This window comes from Labeo rohita, chromosome 17 (genome assembly GCF_022985175.1).
Source record: "Labeo rohita strain BAU-BD-2019 chromosome 17, IGBB_LRoh.1.0, whole genome shotgun sequence".
Taxonomy (NCBI): domain Eukaryota; kingdom Metazoa; phylum Chordata; class Actinopteri; order Cypriniformes; family Cyprinidae; genus Labeo; species Labeo rohita.
This window is the reverse complement of record NC_066885.1, coordinates 18,102,541-18,120,324: the sequence shown is the minus strand read 5'-3', so window position 1 is coordinate 18,120,324 and position 17,784 is coordinate 18,102,541. Positions and strand designations below refer to the sequence as shown.

At 35.4% G+C, this 17,784-nt stretch overlaps 1 long non-coding RNA gene across 1 annotated transcript in view; it reads right to left on the bottom strand.

The window, feature by feature from the left end:
- The window catches only part of LOC127180261 (uncharacterized), a 67,533-nt gene that overhangs the window by 26,061 nt on the left and 23,688 nt on the right, over positions 1-17,784 (bottom strand). The gene's annotated exons all lie outside the window — the stretch shown is intronic.

Here is a 17,784-nt window from a genome sequence, read left to right as displayed (position 1 = left end):
TAATGTAATGAGCACATTAAAAATGAAGCTCATATGACATAACACATTCTTACGTAACAGTTATTTTTATACCACTTTACATTTATAAACTATAATAAATTTTACTGTTATAGATTAGTGGTTTTCAACTGGTTTTACTTCAGATTAAGGATAATATATGAATCAAAACAACATTGTTTACAGTATGTCAACAAAAATGCCCTTAAAATCAACATTAAACAACATTTTAGTCTTATTTATTGCTTTAAAGTGTGTTTATGCTAGTTTTATTTTTTAAAAACTACACCTGACTACTTTTTATAGCCACTATACTGCCTACTAGTGGAATAAAGGGGAATAATTGCATTATAAATAAATGCTGTTACTAACGGCATTACTTTTTTCAGTAAAGAGTAATCAAACAAATTACTGTTTCTCCCTGTTACAACGGCGTTACAGCGGCATTACTTAAAGGGGTCATCGGATGCTAAGTTCACTTTTACATGTTGTTTGAACATTAATGTGTGTTGGCAGTGTATGTACAAATCTACCCTATAATGATAAAAATCCATGCAGTGGTTTTTAATTAATCTGTAAAAATAATATTCAATATTGAGCCATTCTCAGATGCCTGTCGTTGTGGCGTCACACCGACAGAGGCCGCTCCCACAATAGTTCACTGACATGAGAGTTTTACCTCAGATCAGCTGTAACAGTCCCTCCTCCATTGTTTGAGGTCGGAGCAGGGATGTAAGTTAGACAAGAATATCTCTGATTGAGCGATTGAGGTGTTGTGTTGCTGGATGTAATAATGAACATAGTGGTCGTCATTTACTCCTGACATCTGAGCCGCTGAAGATGCAGTAGATTACGTTTGTTTGTGAAGGGAATGCGCCTCCCGATCTACATATATTCGTCTATGTTCGCGTGAATCATTCATGATCCAGCTTCACTTACAGCAGAAGTGAGTATAAGGGTTTTTCATGAATCTTTGTGATCGCCTTTCCTAACAATGTGCTAGTTAGCAAGTTTAGTGGCTTAATATGGCTAAATGCGGCTGAAGTAAACAGGCTAGTCTCTCCACAGACAGTAAAAGAGGGGTGGGGTGAGCAGAGGTCATTTGCATTTAAAGCAGCCTCGACCAGAATGAGATGAGCAGAGCTGATTTTGGTAAAAAGGGTGTTGTTTTACACAACCATTGAGAATTTTTAACCAAAGTATATTATAGACTTTTCATTAAGGCCCTAAAGAATCATATCAACTTGTGGAAAATGGGCATCCGATGAGCCCTTTAAGCTCAGTGAAGCGGTACTCAGCCATATGGCACCTGCAAAGCTGCACATCATATCTCATTGTGTTGCATACTTCTTCTGAGGTAAATTCTGGCTTATTCCTATTAGCACGTCTTCCAGAAACAAAAAGTAGCCGAGATGAACTTGATGAATATTCACATTTGTTTACCGAGGTGACGAGTTGTTTACCTACATGTTCGCACACCTCACGTAAATGTTTACATTTAGAAAAACTGAGCTGCTCATGTGTGTGATTTCCTTTAGAAATAATACGTTTAGACAGGAAAAACTGGAGCTTGTGTTCCTATCCTAAGAATTACTTTATCAGAGAATATTTGTTTTCACCATGATTTACTTCATTTTTCAAGCTTTCTGTACATGTATTTCTCATGTCTATAAGACAGATATTCTCTGAGATTCAGGTTGTTTTATTTACGCATCTGTGTAGAGAGGTGATGGAGACCAAGATGGCAGAGAGTGCACCCTGTTTATTTTCTTTACAAAAGCACATTGTTTTGTTGCTATTATGACTATACACCAATAGAAGTAGACTTTGCACTTTCAAACGATAGGCTATAATTTGATATTTAGCCCCTATAATGCGTCTCTCATATTGTCCCACAGCAACATTAAAATAGTGTAGATTAGTGTACAATGTTCTATTCATTTAACATATTTAATATTGGAGGCAAGTTATTTGACATAGTTAAAAAGTAACACAATAGTCACTTTTCCTAGTAATTAGTTTTTACTTTTATAATCATGTGACTTAGTTACTATTTGTGAGAAGCAACTAGTAACTATAACTAATTACTTTTTTAAAGTAACATGCTCAACACTGCTGCCTACCATTTGAGACACCATCACACCAGGAGCATCAGCGCTGTTTTCTATGTTCGTGGAGTAAATATTCGACTTTTTAAAAATGCCAGGTACCGGCATTTTGTATGTGTTTGGCCAATCAGCAAACACTTATGTCACTGATAGTTCCTACAGGTGAAGTGATTAACTTAATTTTGTGAGAAGCATGCCCATCTAATATTCCAATTAAAATCCAAGTATAAAAACAACTTCTTACCACTTCTGTTGTTAGTTTTTTCAGCATCCCTCCTCCTCCCCATCTCCTCCTTTTATGCATATTTATTTATCTTTCTGTCTATAGGGGGGCTATCAGAGCTTGAGTAGAATAAGCCCTCCATTGCGGACATCAAGTCAAATCTGTTTACCACTAATTCTAGATTATATGGGCAGGTGAACTCGATGAAAACCATTTTAGACCCTACTCTAAAGTAGGAGATAATTTAGCTTCCCCAAACGGAGTTCCTAGAACTAAATACATTTCTAGTTTCTGTGGTGCAAACACGCCAAAAAGCAGCAAGTTCCACCAGTAGTTCTATGAAAAGGTTCCTCAGGTGCAAAAGCCCCTGTATGTTGCCTAAAAATGCTGTTTAGGTAGGCTGCTCAGTAGATTTGACACAAAGCCCTCACAGTCTGACTGATACCTCACACAAATCGTTACCTCACAGTACCTCATTCATACTGATACCTCACAGACACTTCCAAAGCGTTTTACCTTGCAGACCCTCATTCATATTGTTACCTCACATCCTCATTCAGACTCTAACCTCACAGACCCTCATCCAGAATCACTTAGAAAAATGAGGCACAGCCATTAAGAGACCAGTGTGTGTCTAATTATGCAAGTTCAAACTTTCTGCTTGCCTATTCACGATCAAGTTCACAAAAGCGAGAAGCGTTTAATAATAATGGTCAAAACGAGAGTGTGATCCCGGGTCAGCTGCTACATAATATATCAATTACGGCCAAACACACTGCAGAAGTAGATAGAAAACAGTGACCTAAATAAAAGGTGAAAATACATTAATCGTTCCAGCAATTATGACTTAACACACGTCTGGTCGGAGCTCATGCTGACAAATAATCCACTTTATCTTGATTGAACTAATCTCGCCTCGCATAAATCATGTGACGCAGATATTCTGGATTGACCACTAAAAGTGCTGTTGTTTTATTGGACTGCTTTGTCTGTCTCTCTCATTTGTCTCGGAGAGCAGTGAGAAACGTCAGCCCGAGGCACGGCCCAATCGATCAGGGCTGCACTTCGCCTGATTGGTGGCTGCGGAGGATGGGGCAAACCGATCGCCATGGCGATAGTAGTGACAGGCAGCGGGCGGTGACACGACTGCTGTGACAGACCCTCATTAGCCCGTTGCCATGGGAGACAGCGGGGTTTCTGGGCTTGAAGTGGAGGAGAGAAAGGGAAGGAATCATGCAGGATGCAACAGATGTAAATAAAATCCTCATAAGTGATAAAAATACCAGCCTGAACATAAAGCTCATATATGATTTGAAAGGGACGCCACATGATGACCTAATAAGGATGCTTGAATAATTTTCTTTCATATGTACATGCTCTGATCAAAACAATCCAGGCAGGAGAGCAGATATATTTAAATGAATCTTAATGAGCAGGATATTTTCTCACTGTTTCTGGTGTGTTTGGTTTAAAATGAGATCATTTGCTGTCTGTTGTGGGCTTTGATGAGCTGTGACAGTGTGTTAATTTGTATCTCTCTTGCACCTGCAGTCTGCGACTATGTGGAAGTGTGTTTTTCCATGTGGGTGTTTGCCTTGAGTAGTTGCTTACCAGTGACTCTTATTGATAAGGAATGAATGGCAGTAATTAGGATAGGAAGTATAGCTAATTGCACGCAAGGGTTCAGGATAGACTCTGTGTGTGAATGGCCTCTTGAGCAACGTTTCCAGCCTGCAGAAAGTCGAATGCACAAATGTATTAATTAAAAACAGCTTGTTTCGATAGTCTTTTCGACGCGCTGTCCTATTATGTGGTTCCTCGTCATTTTAACCCTCGTTTATAAAAAACCCTTCCAGTCAATGATGGATACTGACAGGAAAACAATAGTAGCAAAAATACAAGAAGTAAAGCAGCTTTGGTTTTAAAAATAGTGTCAAGTGCGTGGTGTAAGTGATGTCACGGCACGGCTAAGGGAAAAAGTACACCTGTTTCCTTCATGATAAATTAGTTGTGGGAGAAAAAAATCTTACATTTTGGGAAAGGAAAAGCAAAATAAATAAATTATTACAAAAAAAATGATGTTACCTATCCTTGTCATCCAGAAAGGAAATTATGAAAGCCCAATTTAATCACTAATTAAAAAATAAAAAGAAAGGTAATTTCAACTTTTTATCTCACAATTCAGACTTTTTTCACAATTGCGAGGTTACATCTTGCTGTTCTGACTTTTTTCTCTGAATTTGGTAATATAAAATTACAGTTGCGAGTTATAAAGTCAGAATTGTGTGATATAAACTTGCAACTGCAAGAAATAAAGTCGCAATTCTGAGATACAAACTCAGAATTCTGACTTTTTTCTCAGAATTTTAAGTTCATATCTCGCATATAATCTTGCATATCTCCCATTATAACACAACTGTGAATTATTTGCAGAATAATTGTGAGATATGAAGTTGCAATTCTGAGAACATATCAGTCTTTTTTCCCCCCAGAATTGGACTTTATAACTCACAAAAAAAGAAAAGAGCTCAGAATTACGAGAAATAAACTCGCACTTTCGTGAAAGAAAACAGATTTGTGAGATACAAACTTGCATTTGTGGGAAAAATGTAATAATTGTGAGTTTATATCTTGCAATTCTGACTTTGTATCTCACAATTGCAAGTTTAGATCCCCCAATTCTGAAGTTTATAACTTTATATCTTACATTTCTGAAAAAAGAAGTCAGAATTGTGAATTTGTATCACGCAATTCTGAGAAAAAAAAATCTGAATTGTAAGACTTTCTTTTGCAGTTGAGAGTTTATCTCACAATTCTGACTATATAACTCAAAATTGTGAGTTTATATCTCACAGAATTGCAAGTTTGTATTACGCAGTTCTGAATTTATAATTCAAACTGTGAGTTTATATCTTACAATTCTCAGAAAAAAAGTCAGAATTACAAGATATAAACTTTTGGAAAAAAAAAATCCAGAATGACAAGATTTTTCTTGCAATTGCAAGTTTATATCACCCAATTCTATATTTATAACTGAAAATTGTGTTTATATCTCACAATTCAGAGAAAAAAAGAACTGCGAGATATAAACTTTATTGCAAAAAAATTCAAAATTGTGAGATTTTTCTCACAATTGCAAGATTATCTCTTGCATTTCTGACTATATAACTGAAAATTGTGACTTTGTTTCTCACAATTGCAAGTTTAGATCCCCCAATTCTGAAGTTTATAAGTTTATATCTTACATTTCTGAAAAAAGTCAGAATTGTGAGTTTGTATCACACAATTCTGAGAAAAAAATCAGAATGGCAAGACATAAACTCGCAATTGAAAGAAAAAAGTCAGAATTACGAATCAGAAACTTATTTGTGAGAAAAAAGTCAGAATTGTGAGATAACTCACATTTGCAAAAAAAAAAAAAAATAATAATAATAATTATGAGTTTATATCGCGCAATTCAGAGAAAAAATTCAGTGGCAGAAACAGGCTTTCATAGGAAGTGCATCATACAGACTACTATTAAGAGCTTGCAGACATAGATATTCACGTGTTTACATTTTTAAACCTGCTAAAAAGACCAGTATCAGAATATATTGTGATGTTAGTCATAGAATAGATGATCTGGTCTCACAGAGTCAGACATTTAACTATTGGCATTCATTCTGGCAAAAAAAAACACACCTTATGCGAGTAGAAACCACTTGAATGACGTAACATCTAGTTTTTATGTAAGGTAAAAGGGAACTAAATAGATATAAATCTAGCAAATATAAAATAGATTATATAACACTAATATTATGTGAGGAAAAACATATCAGCATTGTTAATCTAACTGAACAGTGTAGACAAACAAAATAAGAATGTCAATTAGTGTCTATGGAGGACCTAAACCGAAATTCCAAATTTTTAAAAGATTTGATGCCACAGTTTCAAAAATAATCGCAAGATTGTCCAACACTCCACAGCATAGTGACCATATGACCCTTGACACAGTCAATGTGTTTGGATAATCTGTGGAAGGTCACAACCTTTAAACCAGCCAGCGCGAATCCTGAATGTCTAAATGATCTCAGAGGTCATAGGTTAAACAAAGACTCACGTCGTTAGTTAATCCTCGACCCTCTTAGATTTAGTCGCATCACTAGTTCACATTTCTATCTACTTAAGAGGCCAGCAGAGCTTATGTGTGCGTGCTCTCACGCTCTTTCTCTAATGGGAGATTTAAGCTGTGTGTGCAAATGTGGAGATACATATTCATTTCTGATCCATCTGCAAACCTTACAGGCCTCTGCTGTAATCATTAGTGTATTCCAGCTGGGTCCGGCTAGGGAAGAGATGATCACACTCTTTAAATGTCAGCTCTAATGACCTACAATTCACATAACAGTAATGTAACATTGCTCCTTATGGTCAGTGTTTACATCTCGGTTAAGATGCTACCTGACGTTTTTGGGTCTGGATGTTGAATTTTGGCTAAAAATGGGATTTACTGATGCTGAGCTAAAGAGACACACATACAGTACTGACCGAACTGAGACCAAAAGAGAACTGCTAACATAAACCATAATTACATCAGACTTCTTTATATAAATCATCAAGCATGTAATGAAATGTTTTCTGGTTTTGCTGTAGTGGTATAAAAATACGGGTGTGTTGACCAAGAAGGTATCAGAAACTGTAAATGTTCTCCTCCTAGGGAACTGATGAGATCTTTTATAATGAAGCTGGCAGTTGATTTTATTGTCATCATTGGGCGGCTGACCATTGTATTTGCATGACGTTTTGTGTTTGTCTGTTTGGGTGTGTGTTTCCCACCGCACTCATCTCACACTGGAACCACAACACCATGACCTTCTCACTGCATATATTACAGCGCTGCAGAGAGAGCTGGAGAATATGGAGGAGGGAGAGGGAGGGAAGGAACCGAAATTGAAATCTGTTTTTATCACTAGGCTCTTAAATTAAGGATTCCACAGACAGCTTGTTAGCTTCATTGTCTTGGCTCCCTCTTTTTCCGGAACAATTACGGAAGACAATACCTTCCTAGACTGGGCGGCTGCCAGTGGGATGGGAGCATTTTTTTCTCCTTCTAGTGATTTCTACTGCTGGTGTTGCCTCACAAATCCAGCAGAACAAAGCAGCTGTGCTGAGGCGCCAGCTTATTCTCCCAGAACCCTCTGCGCTCCCTGCAACACCCAGACAGCCTTCCACTGTACAAACAACTGCTGTAAACAACTGCTAATCAATCAAATTAATCATTAATCAAAACTAGCAACTCTGTGCTGCTTGTAGCAGGATGATGACATTATCAGGAATAATGCAATGATGTAAGATCAAGTCATGAATCTTTTTCCACACAAATAAGAGAGATAAGCTGTCTGACGTCATTTCCAGACTGGATTATGTCCTTTATTCAATCTCAAATCGTTTAGAGCAATATTTAGTATTATGTGAGTATTAACTTATAAACTCACATATTAACATAATGTGAGTTTATGAGCTTGTAGTTGAGCCGATTCAGATTTTCTTGTGTTATGTTTTTAACCACAGAACATAACCTCACATTCTTTTTGTTCTGTTTTTCTGTCAACATCTTTACTGTAAGCCAAAATTGCTTTCTTTTCAGAGACAAACCGAAACTGAACGGAATTAATGGACAGGTCACAGGGAAACAAATATTTTGGGAATAGACTTAAAATTAAAGAACTGACTTCTTCTGAGAAAGGAATTAATGATATTTCATATTTAATTATTAGTGTTCACTACTTAATTCACTACACAAGTATATCCTATACACTGTAAAACAAAAAACAAAAAACAAAAAACACAATTTGTTGACTCAACTTAAAATAATTTGTTACCTTGCTGCCTTAAAATTTGAAGTTCAGTCAACTCAAATAAGTTTAGTCAACTTAAAATGTTAAGTTGTATTAAGTGAAAACTTAGATATTTGAGTTGACTAAACAAAAAAATTGATTTGTTAAACTTAAAAGCTGGGCTTGTTACCCAGCTGCCTTACAATTTTAAGGTGAATCAACTCAAATATCTCTGTTGTCACTTAGTACAAACAAATTGTTTTTTACGGTGTATATGGAAAATATAGTACTCATTTTTGTGCATTGCTCAACAAGGTTTTAAATGTAAAATTCCAGTGCATTTTTAGAATGATGATTCTGCTATATATATTAACATAAAATATTAAAGTCTCTCCAAATATTGCTTGACAACAGTTTATAAATAGTTAGACCTCAGACATGGATTTTAAAATCAGTTGTGTTTTTGAAAATGATGCTAACAAACGGCATAAACTACATAAAGACCACCATAAGGATATGAATTTATGTAGTTTAAGAATCACACAACCAATTTAGTCCTTGCATAGCAATTTTCTTTTCTCAAATCCTGTTTTATTTATTTCTAAATTGTTTTTTTTTTTCATTTTTAATTTTTCTGAATTTATTTTTTTCCGTGTTAATTCTTTTTAGTTTTAATGGTTCAGTTATAAAATATTTCTCAAAAAGCATGTCTAATTAAGTGAAATCATGAAATGTACATGATTTAACAGTAATTTATTAAAAGTTTAACAAAAATGTAATTTTTAAGGTCCTATGAAATTCATTTTATTTAATTTTTTCCACAAAATCAATTGTTGTTATCAGATTCTGTTTTTGTTTTTTTCCATTAACATTCTAGATTCCATTTTAATTGTTTTATTATAATTAATTAATTAATTAATTATTAATTAATGTCAGAAATACTGTGTTGTGTATCTACAATTTTTCTGGTAAATACATTCTGGTAAATAATTTCTCTGGTAAATATTCCTTAAAAAAATAACACTTTAATAATAATTTTACTATTAGTACTATCATTACATTGACTAATATATTTTTGTCACAGTTTCTTCAAGTTGAACTGAACTATTTATTATTTTGACAGGTTGCTGTGAAGACCTTTATGATGATAGTTTTACTCAAATGAAAGGGTAAAATGCTCATAAAGTGACTCTCAGAGCAGTCCTAGAGATGATGATCGTGTTTATGGACTCATATATTAAGGCACCTGGGGTTAAAACACTGCGAGTGTCATGCATGCTTCAGTATGTGTGTAGTAAACTAAACCAGAACATACAGGATTCATATTTAATTAGTGATATTGTGATTAGTGAAAATGAAAATTCTGTCATTAATTAACTCCCCTTATGTCATACCAAACCCATAACACCTTCATTCATCTTCAGAACACAAATTAAGATATTTTTGATGAAATCCGAGAGCTTTCTGACCCTGCATAGACAGCAACACAACTGAAATGTTCCCATGCCCAGAAACAATAAAATAGTCCATGTGATATCAGTGGTCCAACTGTAATTTTACGAAGCTACGAGAATATTTTTTTGTGCGCAAAGATAAAAAATAATGACACATTATACAGTAAACAAAAGACGTCATAATTGAACATAACTGTTGTTGTTTTATTTGGCAGTTACCATTATGGTGATCAGTGTGGCTAACCTGCTATTAGCTAGTGCTCACTTCAAGCAAAGCTAGTTAGCGATTGCCGTTTTTAGCCAATTCAACTGAATTTATTATGTAAAACACAAATGTGATTCCAGTACATTTACTATGAAATAAAGTTAACTGATCGTGAAGAAAACATTACATGGCCACAATTTGTTAGTTATCCAATATGGCTCCCTGGTTGATCATCTAATTGTTTTCCCATCCATCTTTTTCAGTGGAGAGTGAAAAAAATACACACGCAAGGAAAAAAAATAGAGTTATGGGATGCAGTCAGCCATATAAATCAAATGTCTACCTTTCCTGTGTAATGTGAGATGACAGGTGCCATCTCCTCCCATCTCTTATTCTCTGTGGGTGTTTGTGTGTGTGTACACCGGCCTTCATTTTCATTATGTATTGGCAAAATGTCACCCCCCAAAACTTTAAAAGCTACAACTTCAACAGAGCGACACAGTCAGCATACAAAGTTATTGAGCACTTTAAGAAATTGTGGTAGGTTGGAACTTCTTAATGGCTCCATAAAGCAGAGATCTGGGGTGCAGGAGTCACTATATCACCGTAGTTTAGCCTCACCTCCCTCACGGGGGAAACGACTGCAAAACAAATGGGGCTCAGACAAAGTCATATTTTATGGCTAACGTAAAAGTGCCCTAAAGCTGCACCAACAGCAAGACGCTGCCAATGTCAGAGAACGCACTTCTTCAAGGATAAAGCCTTTGCCTGCCTCACCTCGCTTCCTCCCGCGCCAATAATTCCTGCCTCGATCCAGCAGGCAACAGACGGTATAAGAGTCATTAGTCATTTTTAGTTTCTTACACATACACCGTTGGACACAGCCAAGGTTTAAAGGGGATCAAAGATGACAGCAAGGTGTGTGTATGTGTGCGCGTGTGTGTCTGACATAAACCGACACTCTCCAAACGTGGCAGCTGGTTTTTGAATGAGCTGAAAAGAAACAACGGCAGATGTTCGGAATTAAAGACAGTAAATTAATGACAATAATTCCAAAGACTCCCAGACACTTAGTTATACTAGACTCAGAATTTTAAAACACTTTAAATAAGAGTCATTTAAACAAGGATAAAGCTGAATCTGGATCTAACAAACACGTGGGTCATTCTCCAAAAAAACAAAATAGATTTTCTGACTTACAAAAGTGAAAAAAAGTATGTGTGTATATAAATATGAGCAATATCACACAAGTAGCAGTGCGATATGAATGTATATTAGCATGGTGCCATGATGCCAATCACAGTGTGCCAATATACAGCCATATTGCACGGCTATGAGTGTTATATTGCGTTTATACAACAGTTCAACGGCACAAGTATGTAAATACATAAGAAATAACAACAAAGTCTTTAAAACCCCTCTTTTGTGTGAACTACTTCTTCCGCCAAAAGGATTCAAATCTCAAGTTTAACAGCTGAGCCCAAGCCTCCATTAGGACTTCGAAAATGTCACTTTAAAACTAGTAATAATGGAACATTGAGGTGTTTCATTAAAAGCTTATTGTATTACTGTATGAAAAGCTCACTGTATTATGTAGAATATTTTGTGACAGAGATGGTCTTAGTATCATTCTTCAGCTCAATCTCATAAATCACAATAAAACATTAGTTTGAATGTCCGCTGAGGAAAGCGATATCTTTGTCATATTATCCTTTCATCTGTTAAGGGTGATTTTTGATGACAGCACTGCTCAATGCATTCGTTGGCTGCGTCGTATAAGGTGTTGTTGAAAGTAAAAGCAACTTACTTGTTTACAACCCCGTTTCAGTCTCAATATAAAAGTCTTTACTGCTGAATCACTCATAAAAATAGTTTCTTGCCGCCATCTAATAGCGGAACAATGTAACTAAAATCACCTTCATGAATACACAGTTTCCCAATAATAAATACTATTGTTAAATACTACTATTATTTATATAAAATATTATTTATTGAAAACTATTTAAAAAACAACAACAGCCAATAATAAAAGTTGCTAGGCAATTCAGTCAAAAGTACAAAGGCAGCGCTCTGATATACAGCATTAAAGTTACATAAAACATAACATAATGAAATTCTGCCTTCAGCCAAAACTGTTTGCTTTGGAACAAATAATAGATTAATTTGACCAAAGACTGCTTGTTAGATTTACCCAAAACAAATTATATTTTATGTTTAATTACTAAAAATTCCAGACAATGCGGTTGAGGTAAGGCTGATCTCGGCAGGTTCATGAGCACTTAATGGCCGCTGATGCCCTGTTTCCGAAAACAGTGAAGCAAATTTTTAAATAGACGTTATCTTTATTAACAAACTGCATATTTGAAGTCTAAACAATTACATTTTGCGTAAAAACTCTTAAAACTACATTTCGTGACACAAAAAACAGTATCATTTATAAAATTATAAAGGATTTGAGCGTTCGCCATGACACTCGTTGTGAGAAATACCTCAAGCAGTGACACAAATGGTGAAACGGTTTCAATTAATGGTTTATCTAATTAAAGTTTGTAAGTATAAAAAAAGATTGTAATAACAATCACAATTACTTAAAGAAAATTAATTTTCAATATTAAAAATTATTATTATTATTTTTTTTTTTTTCACATTAACCTAAAGTATCCTGACATGATCCATATGGAAAAATTAATTCAAATGTAAATTAATAACTTCGACAATTTCAACATGGGAAAAAGAAATCAGTATTTGCGTTTTTCTGACTTCCAACTTTAACCTTGGAAGTACTTTCTCTCTGCATTTTGAATTTTCAAAAGACAAATTAACACAGATAACTACAGAAGAAAAAAAAATCTTTAAAAAAATATTCATATTATTAATTATTTTGCACACTTTGGACTAATCCCAGAAAATTAATGATTACAAATTTAATAACTGTAAATGTCACATTTACAGAACCAGATGAAGGGAACAAAGCACCTGACAAATTCAAAACATTTCATATTATACTAAGCTGGTAGGTTATGCCCTTTATTTTGAGTTTCTTTATTTAAAATCCTGAAAATTCAAGCTTATTACATTTTAAGAATGACTCATGAGAGAAAATTAGATGTAGACCCTCAGACCAACACTTATCAGCAGATACATAACCAGACCAGCAATATCAAATGTCAGTGTGCCGAAGTACATATCAGTTGCTGTTCTGGAGCGCTAGTCCAAAATGTTAAGAGCACAGCGTGGACGGGTCTTGCCATTATTGAACTGGAATATTTTGTACATTGAAAAAAGGTTCTGGCCTGACTTTAGCCATTGAGCTTTTGTGAGAAAAACGACTGCAATATCCGCCCTGCTGTTGTATCAGGACAATATTCTACAATAGTCTTTTCATTAGAGAAATTTCACATCCCTGGCGTGTCTAATCAGGCCTTCCTCTTTTACGCTGACAAAAGCCTGTCATTCTGGAGGTCTCCCAAATGCAACTGGGGTTGAACAAAAGACCTCTCAGCCAAGATATGAAAGATTTCATTGTTCCCAGTGCAATCAGTCATCTTTATGACAGCTCATTAGGAGATGGACAGGAAGTTGCCATATTTGGCAGCCAGCATGCTTATCTCCTTGGTTTTTAATAAGACAGTTATCTGAACGATCTAGACTCTCATTGAGTCTTTATGGGAATGTCGGAGTCTTTTGTTTTGCCGGTTTTGACTGTGCTCAGTTCGCAGGACTGTGGGTAATTGTGCTCATATATAGTAGTAGTTATAGTGAGTTTGCAATCTCACACTACCATCACATTTCAGATGGTTAGAAGGCCATGCAACAGGATTTATGCACTGCCGCAAGGATAGAAAAACAACACCTTTTCGCTGTGTCTGTATGTCTTGACGCAATAAATATAGGAAGGTATTTCTCTACAAAAGCAAAGGGATTTAAGAAGCTTTTCTGTTTTGTTCACTTGTTTCCAGATAAGAACAAGATTGTCCTTCAGAATCTGTACTTAAAGTGATTCTTTTCAAACCTGTCTGTTTCTTCGGAATCAATTCACCTGTCTCACGTCTCTCTTGTCTCTCTGAAACAGAGTAGAATGGCCCCACACCTGAAGCAATCCCAGCAAATTTCAGATATTTTGTGAGACTGGAAAAAGCTGTACGGAAGTGCAAAGATGTGACCTTCATGTTAAATAGATGAAACTAAGTAAAACTTCAGGGACAACTATCTAATTGAAACCTTCTAAGAAAGAGTTGGCGAGTGAAGGAAGACAGAAAGAGACTCAATTTCATGGAAACATTGAATTTTTCAGTAGTCTTTCAGTAGTGAAGAGGAAATGATAGTTTTCAGATTCTGATTTAAAGTGCAAACAGCAATAGCGCAGTCATACAGTCACAATGAAGTTAATGGATGAATGAAAATACGCTTCTGTATGCTTCAATATCACATAGGGAGTTGCATTTTAACACAAAACTAAGACCTACAACAAGGTCAATGAATATAGTAGCTGGTCTGCAACAACTCAAAAGGCTGCCTCAAAAAGTGAAATAATCATTTAACTTAAATAAATAGAAATAAATAAATAAATAAATAGAAAAGTAATATTAAATGTACCAAAAGTTTTTGAACAGTAAGATTTTTAATGTTTATTAAAGAACTATCTTCTGCTCACCAAGCATTTATTTGATCCAAAATACAGTAAAGACAGTAATATTGTGAAATATTTTTTACTATTTAAACAGCTTTCTATTTGAATATATTTAAAAATGTAATTTATTCCTGCGATCAAATTTTATAGAAATGTATACTTTTATTTAGCAAGAATGCTTTTGAAATTGATGATAAAGTGATGTAAAAACATTTATAATGTTACAAAAGATTTCCATTTCAGATAAATGGTGATAAATGCTGTTTTTCTGAACTTTCTATTCATCGAAGAAACCTGAAAAAATTCTACTCAGCTGTTTTCAGCATAATAATAATAATAATAATAATAATAAATGTTTTTCAAGCAGCAAATCTGAATATTAGAATGATTTCTGAAGGATCATATGACCGGAATAATTATGCTAAAAATTCAGCTTTGAAATCACATGTATAAAATACATTTTAAAATATATTCAAATAGAAAACCATTATTTTAAATAGTAAAGCTATTTCAAGATTTCACTGTTTTTTGCTGTACTTTGGATCAAACAAACAACATTAATAAGAACATTTAGTGAACTGTAAAGATGAGATCTGATTACTTGTTATACCTACCTGTACATATACACAAATGCTACACAATCTGTAAAATATGCCAGTTTGAAAAGAAGGTAAAGAGAGAGAGAAAACTAAAATTACATTTATTTTAAACTAGAAGCAAAGACAGAAGGAAAAAAAAACAACAATTTCGCTGGAGGGCCATTTTCTCGGCTCCCTATGAAAAGGTCAGCTGGCTGGTTCATGTATTAAAATGTGACTACTGATAATTGGTTTTTTATCATTCATTAAAATTTACAATGCTCCAAGGCACAAAACTATTACCGAAAACATTTTTGCTGAAGTCCAAGGCCTTTCCTGAGAAGAACATTTTGTCCACTCCTTTCCTTCTCTCCACCATATTCATCCCTCTCTCCTTCATTATTGAATATGTAATTAAGTTACTTCGGTCCTTTTCCTGCCTCTATCACATTCCCTTTATTCTACTCTCTCTCTCTAATCATACCGACTGTCAGGTTTTGTGCGTTTTGTTGGCCACTTGCCCTTTTAGCTGGAACAGAATGAAGGCACTTTTGTAGCAGTAAATAAACGAGTTGTAACGGTGGTAGGGCAGACCTCTGACATACACATCTGTATCCTTAAAATAACACTGGCAGAAAACAATAGTCTCTCTTTCATTTGTTCATTCTCTCTTCAACTGACTGAAGTGTGATATTAAGGTTTATCCTGTCACCTTTAAAAATTTTTGCAACATCAAGTGTTGCCTGATATTTAAGCCTTTAAGCCCATAGAAAGTCCATAAAAATACAGTTTTCCTGAATGAAGATTATGAAATAAAGCTTTTAAGTGTGTCTAACCTGATAGGAGAGAGGTGACGTCATCCCGACCATAACAGATGGGGTGGGGCGGGGCGGTCATATCAGGCTGTGCCCTGTAGTGTGTGTGTATGTGTGTGTTTTGACGAGTTGCAGCTGCCTGACTTTGGCTGAAGACTCAATGAGGCAGGAACAATTCCAGGGGAATTGTGGGTAATTGTGAAGCATCTGGTCTGGGGTGCTGGATCTGTTGTCAGGGGGACCACAGAGAGAAGCAAGTGAGGTGTGGGAGCATGTGTGTTGGTGTGTGCGAATACATGAAACTGCTTTAGTACTTCAGGAAATGAATGCGGCCTTCAGGTGAATATAGCAGAAAAGATAGGAAATATGGATATATTAGGATTGTGTCTGTTTAGATATAAGTTTATGCAAATGTTTATATTTCATTAATTAGCAGTAAGCATTTACATGAACATGCATGAATATAAAAGCAAATTTTATTATGGTCAAAAATATGACATATTCAATCTTGCTGTGCTTAGTAAAATACTTAGTAAAGGACTTAAAGGAGTAGTTCACTTCCAGAACAAAAATTTACAGATAATGTACCCAATTGTCATCCAAGATGTTCATGCCTTTCTTCAGTTGTGAAAAAACTGTTTTTTTGAGGAAAACAAATTCAGGAATTATCTCCATATAGTGGACTTCTGTGGTGCCCGCGAGTTTGAACGTCCAAAATGCAGTTTAAATGCTTGGAAAGGTGGTCAAACACCCTTTACAAAAAAAGGTAAAACAGCGATGTAGGATGATTTTAAAGTTTGAGTTTTTCAACCTAGCCTGTACTGTAACTGTACTGACCCGGATTACACATAGTACGTATGCGCATCACAGAGCTAGACAAGTCGAGTATTTGAGGTTAAAATATATTTTTTAAAAAAATGACCAATCATTTTGCTATATGAGACCCTTATTCCTCCGCTGGGACCATTTTGAGCGCTTTGAAGCTTCATTTAAACTGCATTTTGGACGTTCAAACTCCATTGAAGTACACTTTATGAAGATAATTCATGAAATGTTTTCCTCAAAAAGCTTAAATTCTTTACAAACATCTTGGATGACAACTGGGTGAGTACAGTATCTGTACATTTTTGCTCTGGAAGTGAATTATTCCTTTAATTCTTAATTTCTAAAACTTAATTTTCTGCATCAAACATAAAATGAATGAAATTCTGGAATAAAATAATAATAATAATAATTAAAGCTGCAAGCAGCGATGAACGGGCCCTCGCACCCGGGCTCACCGCCGACCGGTGGCTTTAGGGAAACAGCGAACGGTGGGCACTATGCTTTTAACATAGTAAATTTAGGAGGAATATATCAAAGTCATTTAGATGTGCCAAACTTCATGCTGCCAGCTGGTGGCGCTATGCCTATAACTGAATATTGGCATGTAGACGTCTTCAGGTCAGCGCTTTTATCAAACATATGAAGTTTGGTGCAGATTGAACATGGTATGCTTGAGTTAGTGTAAGACAAGTCATTTCCTGTTGCCAGCTGGTGGCGCTATAATTGTAATGGAATATTGGCCTTTAGATGTGTTCAGGCCAGGACTCTTATCGAACATATGAAGTTTGGGGCAGATCGGACATTGTATGGCTGAGTTACAACAACTTCCTGTTTCATGGCATTAATAGGATGCATTAGCACTTAGAAAGTGTGTCTAGCATATTTAGCACAATATGGCATATTTTGCTGTGCTTTTAATAGACCATCACAGTGTTAAACATGTCACTTCCGGTTGCCAGCAGGTGGCGCTATGACTTTAACTGAATATGAGCATGTAGATATCTTCAGGCCAGGACTCTTATCAAACATGTGAAGTTTGGGGAAGATTGGACATTGTTTGCAGGAATTGCAACAACTTCCTGTTTCATGGCTTTAACAAGATGCTTTAGCACTTAGTAAGTGTTGCTAGCATG